Source organism: Pleurodeles waltl, chromosome 1_2 (genome assembly GCF_031143425.1).
Source record: "Pleurodeles waltl isolate 20211129_DDA chromosome 1_2, aPleWal1.hap1.20221129, whole genome shotgun sequence".
In the NCBI taxonomy this organism is placed as follows: Eukaryota; Metazoa; Chordata; class Amphibia; order Caudata; family Salamandridae; genus Pleurodeles; species Pleurodeles waltl.
The window spans coordinates 1084358877-1084381362 of record NC_090437.1 but is presented as its reverse complement, the minus strand read 5'-3'; positions in this window follow the sequence as shown (position 1 = coordinate 1084381362).

The following is a 22486-nucleotide window of genomic DNA, read 5'->3' as shown; positions in this document are numbered from 1 at the left end:
TTGGGGGATTTACTGTCGCCGGCACTAGGCCTACCCACACAAGTGAGGTATCATTTTTATCGAGAGACTTGGGGGAATGCTGGGTGGAAGGAAATTTGTGGTTCCTCTCAGATTCCAGAACTTTCTGTCACCGAAATGTGAGGAAAAAGTATTTGTTTAGCCAAATTTTGAGGTTTGCAAAGGATTCTGGTTAAAAGAGCATGGTGAGAGACCCACAACTCACCCCATCTTGGATTTCCCTAGGTGTCTAGTTTTAAAAAATGCACAGGTTTGGTATGTTTCCCTGGGTGCCGTCTGAGCTAGAGGCCAAAATCCACAGGTAGCACTTTGCAAAAAACACCTCTGTTTTCTTTGGGAAAATGTAATGTGTACACATTGTGTTTTGGGGGATTTCCTGTCGCGGGCACTAGGCCTACCCAAACAAGTGAGGTATCATTTTTATCGGGAAACTTGGGGGAACGCTGGGTGGAAGGAAATTTGTGATTCCTCTCAGATTCCAAAACTTTCTGTCACCAAAATGTGATGAAAAAGTATTTTTTTAGCCAAATTTTGAGGTTTGTAAAGGATTCTGGGTAAAAGAACATGGTGAGAGACCCACAAGTCACCCAATCTTGGATTCCTCTAGGTGTCTAGTTTTAAAAAATGCACAGGATTGGTAGGTTTCCCTAGGTGCCGGCTGAGCTAGAGGCCAAAGTCCACAGGTAGCACTTTGCAAAAAACACCTCTGTTTTCTTTGGGAAAATTTGATGGGTCCACATTGTGTTTTTGGTGATTTCTGTTGCGGGCACTAGGCCTACCCACACAAGTGAGGCATCAGTTTTTATCGGGAGACTTGGGGGAATGCTGGGTGGAAGGAAATTTGTGGCTCCTCTCAGATTCCAGAACTTTCTGTCATCGAAATGTGTGGAAAAAGTGTGTTTTTAGCCACATTTTGAGGTTTGCAGATGATTCCAGGTAACACAACCTGGTGAGAGTCCCACAAGTCACCACATCTTGGATTCCCAAAGGTCTCTAGTTTTCAAAAATGCACAGGTTTGGTAGGTTTCCCTAGGTGCTGGCTGAGCTAGAGGCCATAATCCACAGGTAGGCACTTTGCAAAAAACACCTATGTTTTCTTTGGGAAAATGTAATGTCTCCACATTGTGTTTTGGGGGATTTCCTGTCGCGGGCACTAGGCCTACCCACACAAGTGAGGTATCATTTTTATCGGGAGACTTTAGGGAATGCTGGGTGGAAGGAACTTTGTAGCTCCTCTGATTCCAGAACTTTCTGTCACCGAAATGTAAGGAAAAAGTATTTATTTAGCCAAATCTTGAGGTTTGCAAAGGATTCTGGGTAACAGAACTTGGTGAGAGACCCACAAGTCACCCAATCTTGGATTCCCCTAGGTGTCTAGTTTTCAAAAATGCACAGGTTTGGTAGGTTTCCATAGGTGCTGGCTGAGCTAGAGGCCAAAATCCACAGGTAGGCACTTTGCAAAAAACACCTCTGTTTTCTTTGGGAAAATTTGATGGGTCCACATTGTGTTTTTGGGGATTTCTGTTGCGGGCACTAGGCCTACGCACACAAGTGAGGTATCATTTTTATCGGGAGACTTGGGTGAATGCTGGGTGGAAGGAAATTTGTGGCTCCTCTCAGATTCCAGAACCTCCTGTCATCGAAATGTGTGGAAAAAGTGTGTTTTTAGCCACATTTTGAGGTTTGCAGATGATTCCAGGTAACAGAACCTGGTGAGAGTCCCACAAGTCACCACATCTTGGATTCCCAAAGGTCTCTAGTTTTCAAAAATGCACAGGTTTGGTAGGTTTCCCTAGGTGCCGGCTGAGCTAGAGGCCATAATCCACAGGTAGGCACTTTGCAAAAAACACCTCTGTTTTCTTTGGGAAAATGTAATGTCTCCACATTGTGTTTTGGGGGATTTCCTGTCGCGGGCACTAGGCCTACCCACACAAGTGAGGTATCATTTTTATCGGGAGACTTTAGGGAATGCTGGGTGGAAGGAACTTTGTGGCTCCTCTGATTCCAGAACTTTCTGTCACCGAAATGTAAGGAAAAAGTATTTATTTAGCCAAATCTTGAGGTTTGCAAAGGTTTCTGGGTAACAGAACTTGGTGAGGGACCCACAAGTCACCCAATCTTGGATTCCCCTAGGTGTCTAGTTTTCAAAAATGCACAGGTTTGGTAGGTTTCCATAGGTGCTGGCTGAGCTAGAGGCCAAAATCCACAGGTAGGCACTTTGCAAAAAACACCTCTGTTTTCTTTGGGAAAATTTGATGGGTCCACATTGTGTTTTTGGGGATTTCTGTTGCGGGCACTAGGCCTACGCACACAAGTGAGGTATCATTTTTATCGGGAGACTTGGGTGAATGCTGGGTGGAAGGAAATTTGTGGCTCCTCTCAGATTCCAGAACCTCCTGTCATCGAAATGTGTGGAAAAAGTGTGTTTTTAGCAACATTTTGAGGTTTGCAGAGGATTCCGGGTAACAGAACCTGGTGAGCGCCCCATAAGTCACCCCATCTTGGATTCCCAAAGGTCTCTAGTTTTCAAAAATGCACACGTTTGGTAGGTTTCCCTAGGTGAGCTAGAGGCCAAAATCCACAGGTAGGCACTTTGCAAAAAACATCTCTGTTTTCTTTGGGAAAATGTAATGTCTCCACATTGTGTTTTGGGGGATTTCCTTTCGCGGGCACTATGCCTACTCACACAAGTGAGGTATCATTTTTATCGGGAGACTTGGGGGAATGCTGGGTGGAAGGAAATTTGTGACTCCTCTCAGATGCCAGAACTTTTTGTCACTCAAATGTGAGGAAAAACTGTTTTTCTAGCCAAATGTTGAGGTTTGCAAAGTATTCTGTGTAACAGAACGTGGTGAGAGACCCACAAGTCACCCAATCTTGGATTCCCCTAGGTGTCTAGTTTTAAAAAATGCACAGGTTTGGTAGGTTTCCATAGGTGCTGGCTGAGCTAGAGGCCAAAATCCACAGGTAGGCACTTTGCAAAAAACACCTCTGTTTTCTTTGGGAAAATTTGATGGGTCCACATTGTGTTTTGGGGGATTTCTGTTGTGGGCACTAGGCCTAGGCACACAAGTGAGGTATCATTTTTATCGGGAGACTTGGGGGAATGCTGGGTGGAAGGAAATTTGTGGCTCCTCTCTGATTCCAGAACTTTCTGTCATCGAAATGTGTGGAAAAAGTGTGTTTTTAGCCACATTTTGAGGTTTGCAGAGGATTCCGGGTAACAGAACCTGGTGAGAGCGACACAAGTCACCCCATCTTGGATTCTCAAAGGTCTCTAGTTTTCAAAAAAGCACAGGTTTGGTAGGTTTCCCAAGGTGCCAGCTGAGCTAGAGGCCAAAATCCACAGGTAGGCACTTTGCAAAAAACACCTCTGTTTTCTTTGGGAAAATGTAATGTCTCCACATTGTGTTTTGGGGGATATCCTGTCGAGGGCACTATGCCTACTCACACAAGTGAGGTATCATTTTTATCGGGAGACTTGGGGGAATGCTGGGTGAAAGGAAATTTGTGGCTCCTCTCAGATGCCAGAACTTTCTATCACTGAAATGTGAGGAAAAAGTGTTTTTCTAGCCAGATTCTGAGGTTTGCAAAGGATTCTGTGTAACAGAACCTGGTGAGAGACCCACAAGTCATCCATTCTTGGATTCCCCTAGGTATCTAGTTTTCATAAATGCACAGGTTTGGTAGGTTTCCATAGGTGCTGGCTGAGCTAGAGGCCAAAATCCACAGGTAGGCACTTTGCAAAAAACACCTCTGTATCCTTTGGGAAAATGTAATGTGTCCACATTGGTTTTTGGGGGATTTACTGTCGCAGGCACTAGGCCTACCCACACAAGTGAGCTATCATTTTTATCAGGAGACTTGAGGGAATGCTGGGTGGAGGAAATTTGTGGCTCCTCTCAGATTCCAGAACTTTCTGTCATCGAAATGTGTGGAAAAAGTGTGTTTTTAGCCACATTTTTAGGTTTGCAAAGGATTCTGGGTAACAGAACATGGGGAGAGCCCCACAAGTCACCCCATCTTGGATTCCCAAAGGTCTCTAGTTTAAACAAATGCACAGGTTTGGTAGGTTCCCCTGGGAACCGGATGAGCTAGAGGCCAAAATCCACAGGTAGGCACTTTGCAAAAAAAAACTCTGTTTTCTTTGGGAAAATGTGATGTGTCCACGTTGTGTTTGGGGGATTTCCTGCTGCTGGCACTAGGCCTACCAACACAAGTGAGGTATCATTTTTATCGGGAGACTTGAGGGAATGCTGGGTGGAAGGAAATTTGTAGCTCCTCTCAGATTCCAGAACTTTCTGTCATCGAAATGTGTGGAAAAGGTGTGTTTTTAGCCACATTTTGAGGTTTGCTGAGGATTCCGGGTAACAGAACCTGCTGAGAGCCCCACATGACACCCCATCTTGGATTCCCAAAGGTCTCTAGTTTTCAAAAATGCACAGGTTTGGTAGGTTTCCCTAGGTGCCGGCTGAGCTACAGGCCAAAATCCACAGGTAGGCACTTTGCAAAAAACACCTCTGTTTTCTTTGCGAAAATGTAATGTCTCCACATTGTGTTTTGGGGGATTTCCTGTCGCGGGCACTATGCCTACTCACACAACTGAGGTATCATTTTTATCGGGAGACTTGGGGGAATGCTGGGTGAAAGGAAATTTGTGGCTCCTCTCAGATGCCAGAACTTTCTGTCACTGAAATGTGAGGAAAAAGTGTTTTTCTAGCCACATTTTGAGGTTTGCAAAGGATTCTGTGTAACAGAACCTGGCGAGAGACCCACAAGTCATCCATTCTTGGATTCCCCTAGGTGTCTAGTTTTCATAAATGCACAGGTTTGGTAGGTTTCCATAGGTGCTGACTGAGCCAGAGGCCAAAATCCATAGGTAGGCACTTTGCAAAAAACACCTCTGTTTTCTTTGGGAAAATGTGAGGTGTCCACGTTGTGTTTTGGGGGATTTCCTGTTGTGGGCACTACGCCTACCCACACAAGTGAGGTATCATTTTTATCGGGAGATTTGGGGGAACGCTGAGTGGAAGGAAATTTGTGGTTCCTCTCAGATTCCAGAACTTTCTATCACCGAAATGTGAGGAAAAAGTATTCTTTTAGCCAAATGTTCAGGTTTGCAAAGGATTCTGGGTAAAAGAACATGGTGAGAGACCCACAAGTCACCCAATCATGGATTCCCCTAGGTGTCTAGTTTAAAAAGATTCACAGGTTTGGTAGGTTTCCCTCGGTGCCGGCTGAGCTAGAGGCCAAAATCCACAGGTAGGCACTTTGCAAAAAACACCTCTGTTTTCTTTGGGAAAATGTAATGTGTACACATTGTGTTTTGGGGGATTTCCTGTCGCGGGCACTAGGCCTACCCAAACAAGTGAGGTATCATTTTTATCGGGAAACTTGGGGGAACGCTGGGTGGAAGGAAATTTGTGATTCCTCTCAGATTCCAAAACTTTCTGTCACCAAAATATGATGAAAAAGTATTTTTTTAGCCAAATTTTGAGGTTTGTAAAGGATTCTGGGTAAAAGAACATGGTGAGAGACCCACAAGTCACCCAATCTTGGATTCCTCTAGGTGTCTAGTTTTAAAAAATGCACAGGATTGGTAGGTTTCCCTAGGTGCCGGCTGAGCTAGAGGCCAAAGTCCACAGGTAGCACTTTGCAAAAAACACCTCTGTTTTCTTTGGGAAAATTTGATGGGTCCACATTGTGTTTTTGGTGATTTCTGTTGCGGGCACTAGGCCTACCCACACAAGTGAGGCATCAGTTTTTATCGGGAGACTTGGGGGAATGCTGGGTGGAAGGAAATTTGTGGCTCCTCTCAGATTCCAGAACTTTCTGTCATCGAAATGTGTGGAAAAAGTGTGTTTTTAGCCACATTTTGAGGTTTGCAGATGATTCCAGGTAACAGAACCTGGTGAGAGTCCCACAAGTCACCACATCTTGGATTCCCAAAGGTCTCTAGTTTTCAAAAATGCACAGGTTTGGTAGGTTTCCCTAGGTGCTGGCTGAGCTAGAGGCCATAATCCACAGGTAGGCACTTTGCAAAAAACACCTCTGTTTTCTTTGGGAAAATGTAATGTCTCCACATTGTGTTTTGGGGGATTTCCTGTCGCGGGCACTAGGCCTACCCACACAAGTGAGGTATCATTTTTATCGGGAGACTTTAGGGAATGCTGGGTGGAAGGAACTTTGTGGCTCCTCTGATTCCAGAACTTTCTGTCACCGAAATGTAAGGAAAAAGTATTTATTTAGCCAAATCTTGAGGTTTGCAAAGGATTCTGGGTAACAGAACTTGGTGAGAGACCCACAAGTCACCCAATCTTGGATTCCCCTAGGTGTCTAGTTTTCAAAAATGCACAGGTTTGGTAGGTTTCCATAGGTGCTGGCTGAGCTAGAGGCCAAAATCCGCAGGTAGGCACTTTGCAAAAAACACCTCTGTTTTCTTTGGGAAAATTTGATGGGTCCACATTGTGTTTTTGGGGATTTCTGTTGCGGGCACTAGGCCTACGCACACAAGTGAGGTATCATTTTTATCGGGAGACTTGGGTGAATGCTGGGTGGAAGGAAATTTGTGGCTCCTCTCAGATTCCAGAACCTCCTGTCATCGAAATGTGTGGAAAAAGTGTGTTTTTAGCCACATTTTGAGGTTTGCAGATGATTCCAGGTATCAGAACCTGGTGAGAGTCCCACAAGTCACCACATCTTGGATTCCCAAAGGTCTCTAGTTTTCAAAAATGCACAGGTTTGGTAGGTTTCCCTAGGTGCCGGCTGAGCTAGAGGCCATAATCCACAGGTAGGCACTTTGCAAAAAACACCTCTGTTTTCTTTGGGAAAATGTAATGTCTCCACATTGTGTTTTGGGGGATTTCCTGTCGCGGGCACTAGGCCTACCCACACAAGTGAGGTATCATTTTTATCGGGAGACTTTAGGGAATGCTGGGTGGAAGGAACTTTGTGGCTCCTCTGATTCCAGAACTTTCTGTCACCGAAATGTAAGGAAAAAGTATTTATTTAGCCAAATCTTGAGGTTTGCAAAGGATTCTGGGTAACAGAACTTGGTGAGAGACCCACAAGTCACCCAATCTTGGATTCCCCTAGGTGTCTAGTTTTAAAAAATGCACAGGTTTGGTAGGTTTCCATAGGTGCTGGCTGAGCTAGAGGCCAAAATCCACAGGTAGGCACTTTGCAAAAAACACCTCTGTTTTCTTTGCGAAAATGTAATGTCTCCACATTGTGTTTTGGGGGATTTCCTGTCGCGGGCACTATGCCTACTCACACAACTGAGGTATCATTTTTATCGGGAGACTTGGGGGAATGCTGGGTGAAAGGAAATTTGTGGCTCCTCTCAGATGCCAGAACTTTCTGTCACTGAAATGTGAGGAAAAAGTGTTTTTCTAGCCACATTTTGAGGTTTGCAAAGGATTCTGTGTAACAGAACCTGGCGAGAGACCCACAAGTCATCCATTCTTGGATTCCCCTAGGTGTCTAGTTTTCATAAATGCACAGGTTTGGTAGGTTTCCATAGGTGCTGACTGAGCCAGAGGCCAAAATCCATAGGTAGGCACTTTGCAAAAAACACCTCTGTTTTCTTTGGGAAAATGTGAGGTGTCCACGTTGTGTTTTGGGGGATTTCCTGTTGTGGGCACTACGCCTACCCACACAAGTGAGGTATCATTTTTATCGGGAGATTTGGGGGAACGCTGAGTGGAAGGAAATTTGTGGTTCCTCTCAGATTCCAGAACTTTCTATCACCGAAATGTGAGGAAAAAGTATTTTTTTAGCCAAATGTTCAGGTTTGCAAAGGATTCTGGGTAAAAGAACATGGTGAGAGACCCACAAGTCACCCAATCATGGATTCCCCTAGGTGTCTAGTTTAAAAAGATTCACAGGTTTGGTAGGTTTCCCTTGGTGCCGGCTGAGCTAGAGGCCAAAATCCACAGGTAGGCACTTTGCAAAAAACACCTCTGTTTTCTTTGGGAAAATTTGATGGGTCCACATTGTGTTTTTGGGGATTTCTGTTGCGGGCACTAGGCCTACGCACACAAGTGAGGTATCATTTTTATCGGGAGACTTGGGTGAATGCTGGGTGGAAGGAAATTTGTGGCTCCTCTCAGATTCCAGAACCTCCTGTCATCGAAATGTGTGGAAAAAGTGTGTTTTTAGCAACATTTTGAGGTTTGCAGAGGATTCCGGGTAACAGAACCTGGTGAGCGCCCCATAAGTCACCCCATCTTGGATTCCCAAAGGTCTCTAGTTTTCAAAAATGCACACGTTTGGTAGGTTTCCCTAGGTGAGCTAGAGGCCAAAATCCACAGGTAGGCACTTTGCAAAAAACATCTCTGTTTTCTTTGGGAAAATGTAATGTCTCCACATTGTGTTTTGGGGGATTTCCTTTCGCGGGCACTATGCCTACTCACACAAGTGAGGTTTCATTTTTATCGGGAGACTTGGGGGAATGCTGGGTGGAAGGAAATTTGTGACTCCTCTCAGATGCCAGAACTTTTTGTCACTCAAATGTGAGGAAAAACTGTTTTTCTAGCCAAATGTTGAGGTTTGCAAAGTATTCTGTGTAACAGAACGTGGTGAGAGACCCACAAGTCACCCAATCTTGGATTCCCCTAGGTGTCTAGTTTTCAAAAATGCACAGGTTTGGTAGGTTTCCATAGGTGCTGGCTGAGCTAGAGGCCAAAATCCACAGGTAGGCACTTTGCAAAAAACACCTCTGTTTTCTTTGGGAAAATTTGATGGGTCCACATTGTGTTTTGGGGGATTTCTGTTGTGGGCACTAGGCCTAGGCACACAAGTGAGGTATCATTTTTATCGGGAGACTTGGGGGAATGCTGGGTGGAAGGAAATTTGTGGCTCCTCTCTGATTCCAGAACTTTCTGTCATCGAAATGTGTGGAAAAAGTGTGTTTTTAGCCACATTTTGAGGTTTGCAGAGGATTCCGGGTAACAGAACCTGGTGAGAGCGACACAAGTCACCCCATCTTGGATTCTCAAAGGTCTCTAGTTTTCAAAAAAGCACAGGTTTGGTAGGTTTCCCAAGGTGCCAGCTGAGCTAGAGGCCAAAATCCACAGGTAGGCACTTTGCAAAAAACACCTCTGTTTTCTTTGGGAAAATGTAATGTCTCCACATTGTGTTTTGGGGGATATCCTGTCGAGGGCACTATGCCTACTCACACAAGTGAGGTATCATTTTTATCGGGAGACTTGGGGGAATGCTGGGTGAAAGGAAATTTGTGGCTCCTCTCAGATGCCAGAACTTTCTATCACTGAAATGTGAGGAAAAAGTGTTTTTCTAGCCAGATTCTGAGGTTTGCAAAGGATTCTGTGTAACAGAACCTGGTGAGAGACCCACAAGTCATCCATTCTTGGATTCCCCTAGGTATCTAGTTTTCATAAATGCACAGGTTTGGTAGGTTTCCATAGGTGCTGGCTGAGCTAGAGGCCAAAATCCACAGGTAGGCACTTTGCAAAAAACACCTCTGTTTTCTTTGGGAAAATGTAATGTGTCCACATTGGTTTTTGGGGGATTTACTGTCGCAGGCACTAGGCCTACCCACACAAGTGAGCTATCATTTTTATCAGGAGACTTGAGGGAATGCTGGGTGGAGGAAATTTGTGGCTCCTCTCAGATTCCAGAACTTTCTGCCATCGAAATGTGTAGAAAAAGTGTGTTTTTAGCCACATTTTTAGGTTTGCAAAGGATTCTGGGTAACAGAACATGGGGAGAGCCCCACAAGTCACCCCATCTTGGATTCCCAAAGGTCTCTAGTTTAAACAAATGCACAGGTTTGGTAGGTTCCCCTGGGAGCCGGATGAGCTAGAGGCCAAAATCCACAGGTAGGCACTTTGCAAAAAAAAACTCTGTTTTCTTTGGGAAAATGTGATGTGTCCACGTTGTGTTTGGGGGATTTCCTGCTGCTGGCACTAGGCCTACCAACACAAGTGAGGTATCATTTTTATCGGGAGACTTGAGGGAATGCTGGGTGGAAGGAAATTTGTAGCTCCTCTCAGATTCCAGAACTTTCTGTCATCGAAATGTGTGGAAAAGGTGTGTTTTTAGCCACATTTTGAGGTTTGCTGAGGATTCCGGGTAACAGAACCTGCTGAGAGCCCCACATGACACCCCATCTTGGATTCCCAAAGGTCTCTAGTTTTCAAAAATGCACAGGTTTGGTAGGTTTCCCTAGGTGCCGGCTGAGCTACAGGCCAAAATCCACAGGTAGGCACTTTGCAAAAAACACCTCTGTTTTCTTTGCGAAAATGTAATGTCTCCACATTGTGTTTTGGGGGATTTCCTGTCGCGGGCACTATGCCTACTCACACAACTGAGGTATCATTTTTATCGGGAGACTTGGGGGAATGCTGGGTGAAAGGAAATTTGTGGCTCCTCTCAGATGCCAGAACTTTCTGTCACTGAAATGTGAGGAAAAAGTGTTTTTCTAGCCACATTTTGAGGTTTGCAAAGGATTCTGTGTAACAGAACCTGGCGAGAGACCCACAAGTCATCCATTCTTGGATTCCCCTAGGTGTCTAGTTTTCATAAATGCACAGGTTTGGTAGGTTTCCATAGGTGCTGACTGAGCCAGAGGCCAAAATCCATAGGTAGGCACTTTGCAAAAAACACCTCTGTTTTCTTTGGGAAAATGTGAGGTGTCCACGTTGTGTTTTGGGGGATTTCCTGTTGTGGGCACTACGCCTACCCACACAAGTGAGGTATCATTTTTATCGGGAGATTTGGGGGAACGCTGAGTGGAAGGAAATTTGTGGTTCCTCTCAGATTCCAGAACTTTCTATCACCGAAATGTGAGGAAAAAGTATTCTTTTAGCCAAATGTTCAGGTTTGCAAAGGATTCTGGGTAAAAGAACATGGTGAGAGACCCACAAGTCACCCAATCATGGATTCCCCTAGGTGTCTAGTTTAAAAAGATTCACAGGTTTGGTAGGTTTCCCTTGGTGCCGGCTGAGCTAGAGGCCAAAATCCACAGGTAGGCACTTTGCAAAAAACACCTCTGTTTTCTATGGGAAAAGTTGATGGGTCCACATTGTGTTTTTGGCGATTTCTGTCGAGGGCACTAGGCCTACCCACACAATTGAGGTATCATTTTTATCGGGAGACTTGGGGGAACTCTGGGTGGAAGGAAATTTGTGGTTCCTCTCAGATTCAAGAACTTTCTGTCACCGAAATGTGAGGAAAAAGTATTTTTTTAGCCAAATTTTGAGGTTTGCAATGGATTCTGGGTAAAAGAACATGGTGAGAGACCCACAAGTCACCCAATCATTGATTCCCCTAGGTGTCTATTTTAAAACAATTCACAGGTTTGGTAGGTTTCCCTAGGTGCCGGCTGAGCTAGAGGCCAAAATCCACAGGTAGGCACTTTGCAAAAAACACCTCTGTTTTCTTTGGGAAAAGTTGATGGGTCCACATTGTGTTTTGGGGGATTTCCTGTTGCAGGCACTAGGCCTACCCACACAAGTAGGGTATCATTTCTATCAGGAGACTTGGGGGAATGCTAGGTGGAAGGATATGTGTGGCTCTTCTCAGATTCCAGAACTTTCTGTCACCGAAATGTGAGCAAAAAGTGTTTTTTTAGCCAAATTTAAAGGTTTGAAAAGGATTCTGGGTAACAGAACCTAGTGAGAGCCCCACAAGTGACCACATCTTGGATTCCCCTAGGTCTCTAGTTTAAACAAATGCACAGGTTTGGTAGGTTCCCCTGGGAGCCGGCTGAGCTAGAGGCCAAAATCCACAGGTAGGCACTTTGCAAAAATACCTCTGTTTTCTTTGGGAAAATGTGATGTGTCCACGATTGTGTTTGGGGGATTTCCTGTCGCGGGCACTAGGCCTACCCACACAAGTGAGGTATCAGTTTTATCGGGAGACTTGAGGGAATGCTGGGTGGAAGGAAATTTGTAGCTCCTCTCAGATTCCAGAACTTTCTGTCATCGAAATGTGTGGAAAAGGTGTGTTTTTATCCACATTTTGAGGTTTGCTGAGGATTCCGGGTAACAGAACCTGCTGAGAGCCCCACATGACACCCCATCTTGGATTCCCAAAGGTCTCTAGTTTTAAAAAATGCACAGGTTTGGTAGGTTTCCCTAGGTGCCGGCTGAGCTACAGGCCAAAATCCACAGGTAGGCACTTTGCAAAAAACACCTCTGTTTTCTTTGCGAAAATGTAATGTCTCCACATTGTGTTTTGGGGGATTTCCTGTCGCGGGCACTATGCCTACTCACACAACTGAGGTATCATTTTTATCGGGAGACTTGGGGGAATGCTGGGTGAAAGGAAATTTGTGGCTCCTCTCAGATGCCAGAACTTTCTGTCACTGAAATGTGAGGAAAAAGTGTTTTTCTAGCCACATTTTGAGGTTTGCAAAGGATTCTGTGTAACAGAACCTGGCGAGAGACCCACAAGTCATCCATTCTTGGATTCCCCTAGGTGTCTAGTTTTCATAAATGCACAGGTTTGGTAGGTTTCCATAGGTGCTGACTGAGCCAGAGGCCAAAATCCATAGGTAGGCACTTTGCAAAAAACACCTCTGTTTTCTTTGGGAAAATGTGAGGTGTCCACGTTGTGTTTTGGGGGATTTCCTGTTGTGGGCACTACGCCTACCCACACAAGTGAGGTATCATTTTTATCGGGAGATTTGGGGGAACGCTGAGTGGAAGGAAATTTGTGGTTCCTCTCAGATTCCAGAACTTTCTATCACCGAAATGTGAGGAAAAAGTATTTTTTTAGCCAAATGTTCAGGTTTGCAAAGGATTCTGGGTAAAAGAACATGGTGAGAGACCCACAAGTCACCCAATCATGGATTCCCCTAGGTGTCTAGTTTAAAAAGATTCACAGGTTTGGTAGGTTTCCCTTGGTGCCGGCTGAGCTAGAGGCCAAAATCCACAGGTAGGCACTTTGCAAAAAACACCTCTGTTTTCTTTGGGAAAAGTTGATGGGTCCACATTGTGTTTTTGGTGATTTCTGTCGAGGGCACTAGGCCTACCCACACAATTGAGGTATCATTTTTATCGGGAGACTTGGGGGAACTCTGGGTGGAAGGAAATTTGTGGTTCGTCTCAGATTCAAGAACTTTCTGTCACCGAAATGTGAGGAAAAAGTATTTTTTTAGCCAAATTTTGAGGTTTGCAATGGATTCTGGGTAAAAGAACATGGTGAGAGACCCACAAGTCACCCAATCATTGATTCCCCTAGGTGTCTATTTTAAAACAATTCACAGGTTTGGTAGGTTTCCCTAGGTGTCGGCTGAGCTAGAGGCCAAAATCCACAGGTAGGCACTTTGCAAAAAACACCTCTGTTTTCTTTGGGAAAAGTTGATGGGTCCACATTGAGTTTTGGGGGATTTCCTGTTGCAGGCACTAGGCCTACCCACACAAGTAGGGTATCATTTCTATCAGGAGACTTGGGGGAATGCTAGGTGGAAGGATATGTGTGGCTCTTCTCAGATTCCAGAACTTTCTGTCACCGAAATGTGAGCAAAAAGTGTTTTTTTAGCCAAATTTAAAGGTTTGAAAAGGATTCTGGGTAACAGAACCTAGTGAGAGCCCCACAAGTGACCACATCTTGGATTCCCCTAGGTCTCTAGTTTAAACAAATGCACAGGTTTGGTAGGTTCCCCTGGGAGCCGGCTGAGCTAGAGGCCAAAATCCACAGGTAGGCACTTTGCAAAAATACCTCTGTTTTCTTTGGGAAAATGTGATGTGTCCACGTTGTGTTTGGGGGATTTCCTGTCGCGGGCACTAGGCCTACCCACACAAGTGAGGTATCATTTTTATCGGGAGACTTGGGGGAACGCTGGGTGGAAGGAAATTTGTGGTTCCTCTCAGATTCCAGAACTTTTTGTCACCGAAATGTGAGGAAAAAGTATTTTTTTAGCCAAATTTTCAGGTTTGCAAAGGATTCTGGGTAAAAGAACATGGTGAGAGACCCACAAGTCACCCAATCTTGGATTCCACTAGGTGTCTAGTTTAAAAAAATGCACAGGTTTAGTAGGTTTCCCTAGGTGCCAGCTGAGCTAGAGGCCAAAATCCACAGGTAGCTCTTTGCAAAAAACACTTCTGATTTCTTTGGGAAAATTTGATGGGTCCACATTTAGTTTTTGGTGATTTCTGTCACGGGCACTAGGCCTACGCATACAAGTGAGGTATCATTTTTATCGGGAGACTTGGGGGAATGCTGGGTGGAAGGAAATTTGTGGCTCCTCTCAGATTCCAGAACTTTGTGTCATCGAAGTGTGTGGAAAAAGTGTGTTTTTAGCCACATTTTTAGGTTTGCTGAGGATTCCGGGTAACAGAACCTGGTGAGAGCCCCACAAGTCACCCCATCTTGGATTCCCAAAGGTCTCTAGTTTTCAAAAATGCACAGGTTTGGTAGGTTTCCATAGGTGCCGGCTGAGCTAGAGGCCAAAATCCACAGGTAGGCACTTTGCAAAAAACACCTCTGTTTTCTTTGGGAAAATGTAATGTCTCCACATTGTGTTTTGGGGATTTCCTGTCGCGGGGGTTATGCCTACTCACACAAGTGAGGTATCATTTTTATCGGGAGACTTGGGGGAATGCTGGGTGAAAGGAAATTTGTGGCTCCTCTAGGATGCCAGAACTTTCTGTCACTGAAATGTGAGGAAAAAGTGTTTTTCTAGCCAAATTTTGAGGTTTGCAAAGGATTCTGTGTAACAGAACCTGGTGAGAGACCCACAAGTCATCCATTCTTGGATTCCCCTAGGTGTCTAGTTTTCATAAATGCACAGGTTTGGTAGGTTTCCATAGGTGTTGGCTGAGCTAGAGGCCAAAATCCACAGGTAGGCACTTTGCAAAAAACACCTCTGTTTTCTTTGGGAAAATGTAATGTGTCCACATTGGTTTTTGGGGGATTTACTGTCACGGGCACTAGGCCTACCCACACAAGTGAGCTATCATTTTTATCAGGAGACTTGAGGGAATGCTGAGTGGAGGAAATTTGTGGCTCCTCTCAGATTCCAGAACTTTCTGTCATCGAAATGTGTGGAAAAAGTGTGTTTTTAGCCACATTTTTAGGTTTTCAAAGGATTCTGGGTAACAGAACATGGGGAGAGCCCCACAAGTCACCCCATCTTGGATTCCCAAAGGTCTCTAGTTTTAAAAAATGCACAGGTTTGGTAGGTTTCCCTAGGTGCTAGCTGAGGTAGAGGCAAAAATCCACAGGTAGGCACTTTGCAAAAAACACCTCTGTTTTCTTTGGAAAAATGTGATGTGTCCACATTCTGTTTTGGGGGATTTCCTGTTGCAGGCACTAGGTCTACCCACACAAGTAGGGTATCATTTGTATCAGGAGACTTGGGGGAATGCTAGGTGGAAGGATATGTGTGGCTCTTCTCAGATTCCAGAAATTTCTGTCACCGAAATGTGAACAAAAAGTGTTTTTTTAGCCAAATTTAAAGGTTTGAAAAGGATTCTGGGTAACAGAACCTAGTGAGAGCCCCACAAGTGACCACATCTTGGATTCCCCTAGGTCTCTAGTTTAAACAAATGCACAGGTTTGGTAGGTTCCCCTGGGAGCCGGCTGAGCTAGAGGCCAAAATCCACAGGTAGGCACTTTGCAAAAATACCTCTGTTTTCTTTGTGAAAATGTGATGTGTCCACGTTGTGTTTGGGGGATTTCCTGTCGCGGGCACTAGGCCTACCCACACAAACGAGGTATCATTTTTATCGGGAGACTTGGGGGAACGCTGGGTGGAAGGAAATTTGTGGTTCCTCTCAGATTCCAGAACTTTCTGTCACCGAAATGTGAGGAAAAAGTATTTTTTTTACCCAAATTTTCAGGTTTGCTAAGGATTCTGGGTAAAAGAACATGGTGAGAGACCCACAAGTCACCCAATCTTGGATTCCACTAGGTGTCTAATTTAAAAAAATGCACAGGTTTAGTAGGTTTCCCTAGGTGCCGGCTGAGCTAGAGGCCAAAATCCACAGGTAGCACTTTGCAAAAAACACTTCTGTTTTCTTTGGGAAAATTTGATGGGTCCACATTTTGTTTTGGGGGATTTCTGTCACGGGCGCTAGGCCTATGCACACAAGTGAGGTATAATTTTTATCTGGAGACTTGGGGGAATGCTGGGTGGAAGGAAATTTGTGGCTCCTCTCAGATTCCAGAACTTTGTGTCATCGAAATGTGTGGAAAAAGTGTGATTTTAGCCAAATTTTGAGGTTTACAAAGGATTCCGGGTAACAGATCCTGGTGAGAGCCCCACAAGTCACCCCATCTTGGATTCCCAAAGGTCTCTAGTTTTCAAAAATGCACAGGTGTGGTAGGTTTCCCTAGGTGCAGGCTGAGCTAGAGGCCAAAATCCACAGGTAAGCACTTTGCAAAAAACACCTCTGTTTTCTTTGGGAAAATTTAATGTGTACACATTGGGGGTGATTCTGACCCCGGCGGTCTTAGACCGCTGGGGCCAGGGTCGGCGGGAGCACCGCCGACAGGCCGGCGGTGCCCCGCAGGGCATTCTGACCGCGGCGCTTTGGCCGCGGTCAGTGCAGGAAAACCGGCGGTCTCCCGCCGGTTTTACGCTGCCAGTCAGAATCCTCCAAGGCGGCGCAGCATGCTGCGCCGCCTTGGGGATTCTGACACCCCCTACCGCCATCCTGTTCCTGGCGGTTCGCCCGCCAGGAACAGGATGGCGGTAGGGGGTGTCGCGGGGCCCCTGGGGGCCCCTGCAGTGCTCATGCCCATGGCATGGGCACTGCAGGGGCCCCCGTGAGAGGGCCCCGCAAAGTATTTCAGTGTCTGCAAAGCAGACACTGAAATACGCGACGGGTGCAACTGCACCCGTCGCACCTTCCCACTACGCCGGCTCCATTCGGAGCCGGCGTCCTCGTGGGAAGGTCGATTTGCCCTGGGCTGGCGGGCGGCCTTTTGGCGGCCGCCCGCCAGCCCAGGGCAAATCCCAAAATACCCTCAGCGGTCTTTTGACCGCGGAGCGGTATTTTGGAGGGGGAACATTGGCGGGCGGCCTCCGCCGCCCGCCAATGTTAGAATCACCCCCATTGTGTTTTGGGGAATTTCCTGTCACGAGCACTACGCCTACCCACACAAGTGAGGTATTATTTTTATCGGGAGACTTGGGGGAACGCTGGGTGGAAGGAAATTTGTAGCTCCTCTCAGATTCCAGGATTTTCTGTCATCGAAATGTGTGGAAAAAGTGTGTTTTTAGCCACATTTTGAGGTTTGCTGAGGATTCCGGGTAACAGAACCTGGTGAGAGCCCCACAAGTCACCCCATCTTGGATTCCCAAAGGTCTCTAGTTTTAAAAAATGCACAGGTTTGGTAGGTTTCCCTAGGTGCAGGCTGAGCTAGAGGCCAAAATCCACAGGTAAGCACTTTGCAAAAAACACCTCTGTTTTCTTTGGGAAAATGTAATGTGTACACATTGTGTTTTGGGGGATTTCCTGTCGTGGGCACTACGCCTACCCACACAAGTGAGGTATCATTTTTATCGGGAGACTTGGGGGAACGCTGGGTGGAAGGAAATTTGTGGTTCCTCTCAGATTCCAGAACTTTCTGTCACCGAAATGTGAGGAAAAAGTATTTTTTTAGCCAAATTTTCAGGTTTGCAAAGGATTCTGGGTAAAAGAACATGGTGAGAGACCCACATGTCACCCAATCTTGGATTCCACTAGGTGTCTAGTGTAAAAAAATGCACAGGTTTAGTAGGTTTCCCTAGGTGCCGGCTGAGCTAGAGGCCAAAATCCACAGGTAGCACTTTGCAAAAAACACTTCTGTTTTCTTTGGGAAAATTTGATGGGTCCACATTTTGTTTTTGGGGATTTCTGTCACTGGCACTAGGCCTACGCACACAAGTGAGGTATCATTTTTATCGGGAGACTTGGGGGAATGCTGGGTGGAAGGAAATTTGTGGCTCCTCTCAGATTCCAGAACTTTGTGTCATCGGAATGTGTGGAAAAAGTGTGTTTATAGCCAAATTTTGAGGTTTGCAAAGGATTCCGGGTAACAGATCCTGGTGAGAGCCCCACAAGTCACCCCATCTTGGATTCCCAAAGGTCTCTAGTTTTCAAAAATGCACAGGTTTGGTAGGTTTCCCTAGGTGCAGGCTGAGCTAGAGGCCAAAATCCAAAGGTAAGCACTTTGCAAAAAACACCTCTGTTTTCTTTGGGAAAAGTTGATGGGTCCACATTCTGTTTGTGGGGATTTCTGTAGCGGGCACTAGGCCTACGCACACAAGTGAGGTATCATTTTTATCGGGAGACTTCGGGGAATGCTGGGTGGAAGGATATTTGTGGCTCCTCTCAGATTCCAGAACTTTCTGTCATCGAAATATGTGGAAAAAGTGTGTTTTTATCCACATTTTGAGGTTTGCAGAGGATTCCGGGTAACAGAACCTGGTGAGAACCCCACAAGTCACCCCATCTTGGATTCCCAAAGGACTCTAGTTTTCAAAAATGCACAGGTTTGGTAGGTTTCCCTAGGTGCCGGCTGAGCTAGAGGCCAAAATCCACAGGTAGGCACTTTGAAAAAAACACCTCTGTTTTCTGTGGAAAAAGGGGATGTGTCCACATTCTGTTTTGGGGGATTTCCTGTTGCGGGCACTAGGCCTACCCACACAAGTAAGGTATCATTTTTTTCGGGAAACTTGGGGGAATGCTAGGTGGAAGGAAATGTGTGGCTCCTCTCAGATTCCAGAACTTTGTGTCACCGAAATGTGAGCAAAAAGTGTTTTTTTAGCCATTTTTTAAGGTTTGAAAAGGATTCTGGGTAATAGAACCTGGTGAGAGCCCCACAAGTGATCACACCTTGGATTCCCCTAGGCCTCTAGTTTTAAAAAATACACAGGTTTGGTAGGTTCCCCTGGGAGCTGGCTGAGCTAGAGGCCAAAATCCACAGGTAGGCACTTTGAAAAAAACTCCTCTGTTTTCTTTGGGAAAATGTAATGTCTCTACATTGTGTTTTGGGGGATTTCCTGTCGCGGGCACTATGCCTACTCACACAAGTGAGGTATCATTTTTATCGGGAGACTTGGGGGAATGCTGGGTGGAAGGAAATTTGTGGCTCCTCTCAGATGCCAGTTTCTGTCACCGAAATGTGAGGAAAAAGTATTTTTTTAGCCAAATTTTCAGGTTTGCAAAGGATTCTGGGTAAAAGAACATGGTGAGAGACCCACAAGTCACCCAATCTTGGATTCCACTAGGTGTCTAGTTTAAAAAAATGCACAGGTTTAGTAGGTTTCCCTAGGTGCCAGCTGAGCTAGAGGCCAAAATCCACAGGTAGCTCTTTGCAAAAAACACTTCTGATTTCTTTGGGAAAATTTGATGGGTCCACATTTAGTTTTTGGTGATTTCTGTCACGGGCACTAGGCCTACGCATACAAGTGAGGTATCATTTTTATCGGGAGACTTGGGGGAATGCTGGGTGGAAGGAAATTTGTGGCTCCTCTCAGATTCCAGAACTTTGTGTCATCGAAGTGTGTGGAAAAAGTGTGTTTTTAGCCACATATTTAGGTTTGCTGAGGATTCCGGGTAACAGAACCTGGTGAGAGCCCCACAAGTCACCCCATCTTGGATTCCCAAAGGTCTCTAGTTTTCAAAAATGCACAGGTTTGGTAGGTTTCCATAGGTGCCGGCTGAGCTAGAGGCCAAAATCCACAGGTAGGCACTTTGCAAAAAACACCTCTGTTTTCTTTGGGAAAATGTAATGTCTCCACATTGTGTTTTGGGGATTTCCTGTCGCGGGGGTTATGCCTACTCACACAAGTGAGGTATCATTTTTATCGGGAGACTTGGGGGAATGCTGGGTGAAAGGAAATTTGTGGCTCCTCTAGGATGCCAGAACTTTCTGTCACTGAAATGTGAGGAAAAAGTGTTTTTCTAGCCAAATTTTGAGGTTTGCAAAGGATTCTGTGTAACAGAACCTGGTGAGAGACCCACAAGTCATCCATTCTTGGATTCCCCTAGGTGTCTAGTTTTCATAAATGCACAGGTTTGGTAGGTTTCCATAGGTGTTGGCTGAGCTAGAGGCCAAAATCCACAGGTAGGCACTTTGCAAAAAACACCTCTGTTTTCTTTGGGAAAATGTAATGTGTCCACATTGGTTTTTGGGGGATTTACTGTCACGGGCACTAGGCCTACCCACACAAGTGAGCTATCATTTTTATCAGGAGACTTGAGGGAATGCTGAGTGGAGGAAATTTGTGGCTCCTCTCAGATTCCAGAACTTTCTGTCATCGAAATGTGTGGAAAAAGTGTGTTTTTAGCCACATTTTTAGGTTTTCAAAGGATTCTGGGTAACAGAACATGGGGAGAGCCCCACAAGTCACCCCATCTTGGATTCCCAAAGGTCTCTAGTTTTAAAAAATGCACAGGTTTGGTAGGTTTCCCTAGGTGCTAGCTGAGGTAGAGGCAAAAATCCACAGGTAGGCACTTTGCAAAAAACACCTCTGTTTTCTTTGGAAAAATGTGATGTGTCCACATTCTGTTTTGGGGGATTTCCTGTTGCAGGCACTAGGTCTACCCACACAAGTAGGGTATCATTTGTATCAGGAGACTTGGGGGAATGCTAGGTGGAAGGATATGTGTGGCTCTTCTCAGATTCCAGAAATTTCTGTCACCGAAATGTGAACAAAAAGTGTTTTTTTAGCCAAATTTAAAGGTTTGAAAAGGATTCTGGGTAACAGAACCTAGTGAGAGCCCCACAAGTGACCACATCTTGGATTCCCCTAGGTCTCTAGTTTAAACAAATGCACAGGTTTGGTAGGTTCCCCTGGGAGCCGGCTGAGCTAGAGGCCAAAATCCACAGGTAGGCACTTTGCAAAAATACCTCTGTTTTCTTTGTGAAAATGTGATGTGTCCACGTTGTGTTTGGGGGATTTCCTGTCGCGGGCACTAGGCCTACCCACACAAACGAGGTATCATTTTTATCGGGAGACTTGGGGGAACGCTGGGTGGAAGGAAATTTGTGGTTCCTCTCAGATTCCAGAACTTTCTGTCACCGAAATGTGAGGAAAAAGTATTTTTTTTACCCAAATTTTCAGGTTTGCTAAGGATTCTGGGTAAAAGAACATGGTGAGAGACCCACAAGTCACCCAATCTTGGATTCCACTAGGTGTCTAATTTAAAAAAATGCACAGGTTTAGTAGGTTTCCCTAGGTGCCGGCTGAGCTAGAGGCCAAAATCCACAGGTAGCACTTTGCAAAAAACACTTCTGTTTTCTTTGGGAAAATTTGATGGGTCCACATTTTGTTTTGGGGGATTTCTGTCACGGGCGCTAGGCCTATGCACACAAGTGAGGTATAATTTTTATCTGGAGACTTGGGGGAATGCTGGGTGGAAGGAAATTTGTGGCTCCTCTCAGATTCCAGAACTTTGTGTCATCGAAATGTGTGGAAAAAGTGTGATTTTAGCCAAATTTTGAGGTTTACAAAGGATTCCGGGTAACAGATCCTGGTGAGAGCCCCACAAGTCACCCCATCTTGGATTCCCAAAGGTCTCTAGTTTTCAAAAATGCACAGGTGTGGTAGGTTTCCCTAGGTGCAGGCTGAGCTAGAGGCCAAAATCCACAGGTAAGCACTTTGCAAAAAACACCTCTGTTTTCTTTGGGAAAATTTAATGTGTACACATTGGGGGTGATTCTGACCCCGGCGGTCTTAGACCGCTGGGGCCAGGGTCGGCGGGAGCACCGCCGACAGGCCGGCGGTGCCCCGCAGGGCATTCTGACCGCGGCGCTTTGGCCGCGGTCAGTGCAGGAAAACCGGCGGTCTCCCGCCGGTTTTACGCTGCCAGTCAGAATCCTCCAAGGCGGCGCAGCATGCTGCGCCGCCTTGGGGATTCTGACACCCCCTACCGCCATCCTGTTCCTGGCGGTTCGCCCGCCAGGAACAGGATGGCGGTAGGGGGTGTCGCGGGGCCCCTGGGGGCCCCTGCAGTGCTCATGCCCATGGCATGGGCACTGCAGGGGCCCCCGTGAGAGGGCCCCGCAAAGTATTTCAGTGTCTGCAAAGCAGACACTGAAATACGCGACGGGTGCAACTGCACCCGTCGCACCTTCCCACTACGCCGGCTCCATTCGGAGCCGGCGTCCTCGTGGGAAGGTCGATTTGCCCTGGGCTGGCGGGCGGCCTTTTGGCGGCCGCCCGCCAGCCCAGGGCAAATCCCAAAATACCCTCAGCGGTCTTTTGACCGCGGAGCGGTATTTTGGAGGGGGAACATTGGCGGGCGGCCTCCGCCGCCCGCCAATGTTAGAATCACCCCCATTGTGTTTTGGGGAATTTCCTGTCACGAGCACTACGCCTACCCACACAAGTGAGGTATTATTTTTATCGGGAGACTTGGGGGAACGCTGGGTGGAAGGAAATTTGTAGCTCCTCTCAGATTCCAGGATTTTCTGTCATCGAAATGTGTGGAAAAAGTGTGTTTTTAGCCACATTTTGAGGTTTGCTGAGGATTCCGGGTAACAGAACCTGGTGAGAGCCCCA